We start from the raw sequence: 8,666 nt of genomic DNA on the forward strand, positions 1-8,666 counted from the left end.
TTTTGGCTGAGCTGCTGTTTTGCCTACTAGCTTAGGAGTGAGGTTTGTTATTGTTGAGTTATGTGCAAAATTAATGGTTTTATAGCCATTACCCTGAAAATACCATGTAAATTTACTTAGCCAATGAAATCGTGAAATAACTCCACGCTCGAGATAAAAAATCTGATTTGGAAGAAAACCAGACTTGGCAGTAAAAAAGAACCATCAGAATGGCATTAAGCATTGAGGTGTCGGTTGCAAGCAGTTTATTCTGTGAACCAAAGTGCAGTCCATGCCAAAGAAACTAAGACAAAGATGCTGAAACTTCCCATCTTTTTGGGATTCCGCAGGCTTAAGAACATAAGAATAGCTTTACTGGGTCAGACTAGTCTTGTTCTTTTGGGTTTACCCGCAACTTCATTATGTGCGTTGTAGGTTGCGCAAAATTCGGTAATACGAACACTTTCGGTTAGGGAGAACCCGATAGGTTTCAGATTGCTTGTGTCGGTTTATTTGTGTATGCATGGTCAAGCACCTGCGAGCCTGATGGGTACTATTCAGTTACCAAAGCCGCGCTCTGTCCGTCGCGCAGACTTGTTTGTTCCCCCAGTTAACTGTCTGAGAGTGAAAATGACACGAACAAGCACGGCAGCAGAGTAACCTTGGTGTTTTAAAGAAGTAAGATCCACTACCCAATGAACGGACACGTATCAGAACTTTAGTAAGTGTCCTTAGGCATATGTTGTTTAAAGATGCAAAGGTAGGCCCTGTTTATCTTTCCCTTCTTTGAAGATGGTACAAGGACATCTATGTTTATCTTTCTTTCTTTGACATGAATGTTTAAACAGAGTTGTAGTGAAGTGAATTCAATTGTTTTGTTAAGCCGTATTTACAGACAGATTTAGATTAGAAGCTCTGCTGGTTAAGGCTTTTTCTGACCCTCTTTGGACTTCAATCTCCAGATAGGAAAAATGCTGATGTGTTTAAAGTTTCATGTGACCTTCCATATATGGTTTGAATTTACGTCACATGCTGACAAACCTGATTCATATAAAAGATGTGAAACTCATAATAAAAGATGGACATGTTTTGGAAGACGATTTCTGGTCTTTAAGATGTGTCACACTAAATCAAAAAATGGATAAAGTCCTTTCCTAAACAAGTAAAAGCAACAAGGACTTAGAAAGAGTATCATCAAAATAGATACAGGTCTCTTAAGCTCTCAGACGCCTGCGTTAGCTTTAGCATTGTTTATAAGCTAACAGAGCAGACATGGTGGTATCTTTCATCGAGCTTTAAAGAGTTTTTATAAATATTTTACATTTTTTAAGATTTTTAATATGCAAATAAAATTTCATGCATCGAATTAGAAATGCATTAAGAGGTCAAAAACCGGCACTTAGCTTTTAAGTGATATTCGCCGGTGTAATCCTCTAATAGTCACTCAACGGGCCCCGTTTCACCCAAAATAGGGCTTCATCAGGGGTCGGATTACTGTTCGAGCTGTTAAGGCTCGATGAAAGATACCACCATGTCTGCTCTGTTAGCTTATAAACAATGCTAAAGCTAACGCAGGCTTAAGAGACCTGTATCTTTAAGATGTGTCCCCAGGTACCTGACTTACAAATGACAGAGACAGAGAAAGTATGGGGCAGGAATTGGGACCTAAATCCTTTTCACCCAACATCTTCTCGCAATCTGGAAGTCTCTACCAACCCATATAAGGGCAGAAAGCAATTCTTGATCAATTCAAAGGAAGTCTGAAATGCTTTGAAGACGCTGCGATATCTTCCGTGTATTTAAATGACCTCACACCGCCACCCAATTTCTGTATATAATGTATGTTTAAAGTCAGCTTACATGAAATAAATTGTACCCAAGCAGGATGGAGTAACAGCAGTTAAGCCAACAGATGATGTCCGATCCGTCCTACCTTTTAAGGAACTCAGCTGGACCTTTTATAACCGAACTTAGTAGCCTGAGGTCCCGAGTCTTGCATAGTTACTAATTACATCCTTCATTTCTTTGTCATTTTTATGTTCAAACGATTTTATTGATGAAACTAGCGAAATAATCTTAAACAAATCAAAGTCGAGTAAGAAACAATGGAACATCATCAACAGCAGAGAGAAACAGTCAGCATCAGTTTTTATACATAATATGCAAAAGCCACCTGAGTCCAGAAGCAAAAGCAAAGCACACCAGGGCCCTGGACTCTTATGAGCCCTGGAGTCGTCCATCCATCATCCCTCCCCCCCCCCCTCTGACATGGAAACTGTTATATCAGAAGCATAGTGTACAAAAAGAACCTCCCCACCCTAATAGCGCAGTCTCGTAGCCAGATTCAAATGGACGCCATCCACCAGAACTATCCCTCCACCCAGTTGTCATTTTTAATGATTGAATGGTATACATAATGGCAGTTGAGTCCTAATGAAGCTTGGTACCACGTCTGACTTCTCTATTTTCCCTGACTCTTAATACTAAGGTCAATGATCCCTGAGAGCGATTGATTGTAGATTGGCAGCAGTTTTCACCTGCGGTTCATGGTGACCTTGTCATGTGGTTTTCTCAGACTAGAACATCCACCACTTGTCAGTCAGCAGATAGTTGGCATCTTCTTGGGCAAAGACGAAGATTTTTATTTGTGCTGACAGGGAAAGATAAACTTTGCACCGTTCATAAATCTCGTGTAAGGCACAATGTCTCTCTTAAAGTTCTCCCCTCAGCTTCCACTTCAAAGATGCTTCTGAAAGCTGATCCAGGCCTCTGATTGCTCTATTCCAGGGGTGGGCAACTCCGGTCCTCAGGATTTCCCCAATGCATGAGATCTATTTGTATGCACTGCTTTCAATGCATATTCATTGGGGAAATCCTGAAGACCGGAGTTGCCCATCCCTGCTCGATTCCACCTTAATTGTCTACTTTTTCTTCAAATATTGCAGTTCTCCCTACTCTCCTCTTGTTTTGTCGTCCGTTATGTCTGTATTGTTTTTAATTTGACTCGTGATTGTTTCCCCCACTTTCTATTATAAAACGCTTAGAATTTATGATTGGTGTTTTATCAAAATTTTAAGAGACTTGGAAATATAGGACTTGAGATTCTGGTCGCTTTTTGCTAGTGTTTCAAATGTGTATTATTTGTATTGTGTATGTTAAATTGTGAGCCGCTCTCTAAAAAGCGGGTTATAAATTTAAAAAAAACCATCAAACCATCTAGCCCAGTATACCGTCTTCACGGAGGCCAATCCAAGCCACAAAACCCCCAAAATAGTAGCATACCTGGATAAGAACATAAGAATCGCCACTGCTGGGGTCAGACCAGTGGTCCATCGTGCCCAGCAGTCCGCTCACACGGCGGCTACCTGTGCCCTAACCGAGACCAGCCCTACCTGCGTTCATTCGGCTGGTCTCGGTTAGGTTGCCCCTGCAGTAAATGTTACATCTTATGAACCCCACAGGGAAACTCTTTGGCTTGATAGAAATACTGCACTGAGTATTACAGTAGCAGTAAATTTGAGAGACTGAGATCAAACGACACCTACCCTGGTTTAGGATCGAGGATCATGCCCAAAACTAACTCATTTGGAGAAATCGATAGGTGAGAATTTGAGTGGAAATAGTTTTGAATTGATCCACGCCAGAGTCGCTTAGCCTTCAAGATTCTACATGGCGTCCTTCCCCCCGTTATCCCACTCCTTTGGAATTCCTCTAACCTCCCCAAAACTGAAACTATCTTTCCCCTCTACAAAAGGTAGATCCCGCGCAGGAAAACTTAGAACATCCCTCCCCTTTAGAACCACAGAACTCTGGAACAACCTCTCATCCCCGCTCAGAAATTCTAGCGCCTTCCGTAAACACCTGAAAACTTGGCTCTTTTCAAAGTTCTCTAGTACCCTGTCCCTCTCTATCTTCTCAGTCCCTCTCCTATATCCATCTTTGTAGTTCCTTTCCTCTCAACCTCTGTAAACCGTGCCCAGCTCTGCGCTTGTGGAGACGGTGCGGTATACAAACCTAAGGTTTAGTTTTGAGAAACTCCTTTGGTAAAGATCCAGAGATAACAGCATGCTTGCTCCTTGTGAAGGAGTGAGAGCTTCCCAGCCATCAACATTTAACGGAACAATTCTGTCCAGGAAACGTTTTCAGGATGACTTTTGGCCTCGACAGATGGGCTAAGGAGCAGTGGTTAAAGCTACAGCATCCATGCTGCTCCTTGTGACCCTGGGCAAGTCGCATTGCCCCAGGACAGACAGGGGCAAATGCTTGAGTACCTGAATAAACTCCTGTAAGCCATTCTGAGCTTCCCTGGGAGAACAATTGGATAAATGGTGTGAAAAGTTTCAGCCTCTGATAAGCAGAGCTGGTATTGTGACATCATAAGGCCTCATTCCACCAATAGGAGACAATCTCATCAGTGATGTCACAAAGATTGTCCTATACTTGGCTCACTTGCTACGTTTGTGGGTTCAAACCCACTCTGCTCCTTGTGACCCAGGTCCATTAGATAGATTATGAGCCCACTGGGACAGAGAGGGAAAAAGAGCTTGAGTACCTGAATAAATTCATGGAAACCGTTCTCCCTTGGGAGAAAGGTATAACAAATGGAATGAAGAGTTTCAGCCTCCGATAACCAGAGCTGAGAATGTGATGTCATAAGGCCTCATTCCACCAATGCCTAAGAACCAACCTCAGTCAAAACAATACTGGGGAAACCAGATCTCGCTGGGAGTGATTGAAAAGGGCTCTCCTATGCAATATTCAAACTTCGGACAGCCTGTTTTACAAAGCCGCGCTAGAGCCGTTACCACGCAGCAGCCACTAGCGTGGCTTTGTAAAACAGGCGCTTAGAATGTAACATGTATCTTCATATTTAGTCACAAAATATGCTCAGACATGAAGGCTAAAACAAGAAAAAAGCCTCACTACCCAATCATTGCAAATAGTTGGACTCACTTAGAAAAATATATACTTTCTTCGCTGCAAAAGCAGTCTAAATGATTAATGGCTGAAAAATGAGAGAATTATCTTTACTGAAGGTTCCAACGTAGCCCGTTTCGCTCCTGCATCAGGGAACCGATATGCAAGATTCAAACATTTAAAAGGTGGCGTCAGAAATGCAGGCTGGGGTCACATGATGCACTCAGCCTGATCGGACGTGTCTGAGCTCCTCTCCCGAACCCGGGGCTCTTTTTGCCCGTATTTCCCGCTAAAACTCTACCGTGTCAACCTGTACCGACCTCCACCGGCTGGCCACCCGCCGATATCTTTCCTCACCGGGGTTTTAAGTCTGCTAAACTTCTGAGAGGCCCTGCTACACCGGCTAAGATGGTGGCGCAAACCCCCTCCTGAGCACACGCAACTCAACCTGACTATCATGCTGCAAGCCGACGCAATCGAAGAGCTAAAGAAACACCTTACCACGTTTCTGGATGACAAGCTCACCAGATTGCAATCGACGGTCGATGGCCTCAAAGACACGGTTGAACGGCAGCCTACCCGATTGCAACACGTGGAGGATCGGGTGCACAGGCCCTGGAGGACAAATGCTGTCGGTTGGAGGAAAAAGCCGAGGCCCTGAGTTGAGTTTCAGTTTGAATTCGGTCATCCATGATTCAATTTGCTTTAAAGTTGATGCTAGATGATTCTTCGTCTCAAAGTCACGTTTATTAGGGGAAGAACTATGGTGATGTCGTCAGCTTAGATATAAAATTTGATTTTTAAACTTTGCAGTAGATTCCCCAGTGAGGCTAGGTAAATGTTAAACAGTGTGGGTTACCCAGTTGGAGGATTGTTTATTATCGCTATAGATTCGGTACGAACGTTTCGTCAAGAAACCTTGAACGGAGAGTCCAATTGTCTCCAAAAAGTCAATTAGGATAAGATGATCGACTAAATCGAAGGCAGCGTGTGTCCAAGGGGAAAGGCCGTCTCACCAGACAACCTTCTCATGGAGATCAGGTTCGGCTTAAATGATTCTTCGGGTATAATGATGTTTGTGATAAAGAAATGGGAGGTTTTTCTCTTTCTTTAAAGGGTTGATATTTGTTCTTTTTCCATTTCCCTATAGTAAGATGTCACGTCTTTAGCCAGAACCCTCCTGCTTTGACATGAGGGAAGATTTGCTGATCTCTTGTAGTGCTGCCCGATTCAGGAAAAAAATTTCGATTCGATTTTCCTGCCCAATTGGGTGGTTTTTTTTAAACATCCTGCTGGGTTTCTTTTTTAGCCTCTTCACCCCCTTTGCTTTCGCTGTGGTGTAAACAAAATAAAGAAACAAAAAAGACTTTTCCTCTCTCTGTTAAATCCTAGCTCACGTTTGCAGTCCAACACCAGCTCTGGCAGGATACACATTTCAAATCTGACATATTGTAATCATAAAAACAGAAAATAAAATCATTTTTCCTACCTTTTGTTGTCTGTTCATTTTTCAAATGGTTGTCTTTTGATCAGGCTTTCCCTTCTTTCTTCGTGCTAACCATCCATCTTCCATCTCTGTCCTCCCCTTCTGTTTCCCTTTCCTCCCCCAGAGGTCTGGCATCTTTCCTTTTTTTCATTTCCATCCCCCCGCAGCTGCAGCGATGGACCCCCACCATCCACAGATCCACCATCTCTCCTTTTCTCAACTATCCTTTCATCCAGCATCTCTCTTCTGTGTCCCTGTCCCTATTCTCCTTTCCAGTACTGTCCCTTTCCTATGCTCCCTCCATACCCAGCATCTTATCTCTCCCCATATCCAGCTTCTTTCTCTCTTCCTTACCTCTTGTATCCCCTTCCCCAGGTTCAGGCTTTCTCCTACTATCGCTCCTGCCATCCTGCACCCTGGCCATCTACTTTGGAGCAGTATCTGTCCCTCTTGTAACCTTCCCCTTGTAGTCTTGCATTTCTTTCTCCCTCTCTCCCCATTAGTCCAGCACCTCTCCTCTGCTTTCCTCCCCCTCTTTTTGGTTTGGTCTCTCTCTTCCCTTCACTTTACCCCAGGTTTGGCATCTCCCCTCCCCTCTCTTACTCCTTCCTCCTCCCCCTCTACACAGGCCTGCCTCCCTGCCCTGAAGGCCTGCTCCCCACCACAAAGACCTGTTCCCCCCACGAAGGCCTGCTTCCTCCAGGAAGGCACTTTCTTTCTTCCTCCCTGCGCGAAGGCCTGCTCCCTCCACGAAGGTCTACTCCCCCCTGCCACGAAGGCACATTTTCTGCTTTTGCTGCGAAGGCCTGCTCCCCCCACCCTCGCGAACGAACGCTTGCTCCCCCTGCAGCCTGCACCTTCCCCACTCTTACCTCCTTAACGCTAATAGGGCAGTCTGCAAGCTTGCTGATAAGATAAGAATTGCCGCTGCTGGGTCAGACTAGTGGTCCATCATGCCCAGCAGTCGGCTCACACGGCGGCCCTCCGGTCAAAGACCAGCAACCTATCTGACCATTTAACCCTACTCTCTGTTTTCTACGTATCTTTTAAGCAGATCTTAATCCATAATAGAACATTACCTCCTATCCCATAACTTTTTTTAAATTTCCTCAGAAGTCTTAGAAACATGATGACAGATAATGGCCCATGCAGTCTGCCCATCCGCAGTAACCATTATCTCTTTCTCTCTTTGAGAGATTCTCACGTGCCTATCCCAGGCCCTTTTGAATTCAGACACAGTCTCTGTCTCCACCATCTCTTTCAAGAGACTATGGAGACAGTAAGGCAATAATGCACCTATAAGGCCCAAGGCAGCTAGTTAACCCCATCCTAAGGCCCAGGCTCCCGTAATAAGGCAGCAGCACGGCTATAGAGCCCAGTACTGACTGGTGGTAACTCTCTGCAGTCTCAGCACGTCTTCAGGGCTGACTGCTCCCCGCCTGTGCTGCAGCTCCTCAGTCCGTGGCGGTGGCGGGTTCCCGGAGGCCTGTGGCCTCCAGCTCCTGGCCAGAGAGTCGGCAGTACTGGGAGACGAGCAGCATATCCTCCAGGCCTGAACCTGCCTTCCGGGTCTTCTTTCAGCAGGGGTAGCTTTCCAGGGCTTGGGCTCAGCAGAGAGGATGCTCTCCCGCTATAACACTGTGCCCTCTGTTATAGCGATCCCTGCAGCTGCCCGTGGTTCTCAGCGGCACGTTCTCTCTGCCACAATCCTGCTCCTGACGTCAGAGCAGGGGCAGGATCGTAGCAGAAAGGACGTGCCGCTGAGGACCACGGGCAGCTGCAGGGATCGCTATAACACCAGTGAGCCTGCAAGCTGCCCTATTAGCCTATAGGAGGTAAGAGCGGGGAAGCTGGGGGAGGCAAGAGTGGCCAAGCTGGGGGAGGCCTTTCTAATCTAATACAATAAAACGCTAAGCGCGCATACGCACTCATACCCCGTGCTTCCCTGATCCCTGATCTGTCGTGCTGTGCAAGCAAGAGTGCGCATGTGCGCTTACTATGTCGTCGGCTGCCATGAGGAGGGCTTCGAGGGAGCCGTGTGTGAGCGGAGGGCAGACGCCGGCCCAGGACGGTCTGCAGAGAGACGACTTGCTCCAGCTCGCGCCACCTTCAAAATTAAAAATAAGCGGCCCCATACCGCCTCCCTGCTCGCGCAGACCTCCATCAACGAAAAACGGCACTACCATTTGAAGTTTATTTTTAAAAGTTTAAAGTCGCTGCGGTGGCTCCTCTCATGAGCCGCACCTGCGTCGGAGAAGGCTTTGGACGCAGGCAGCGATCGTGA

This window comes from Geotrypetes seraphini, chromosome 2 (genome assembly GCF_902459505.1).
Source record: "Geotrypetes seraphini chromosome 2, aGeoSer1.1, whole genome shotgun sequence".
NCBI lineage: Eukaryota > Metazoa > Chordata > Amphibia > Gymnophiona > Dermophiidae > Geotrypetes > Geotrypetes seraphini.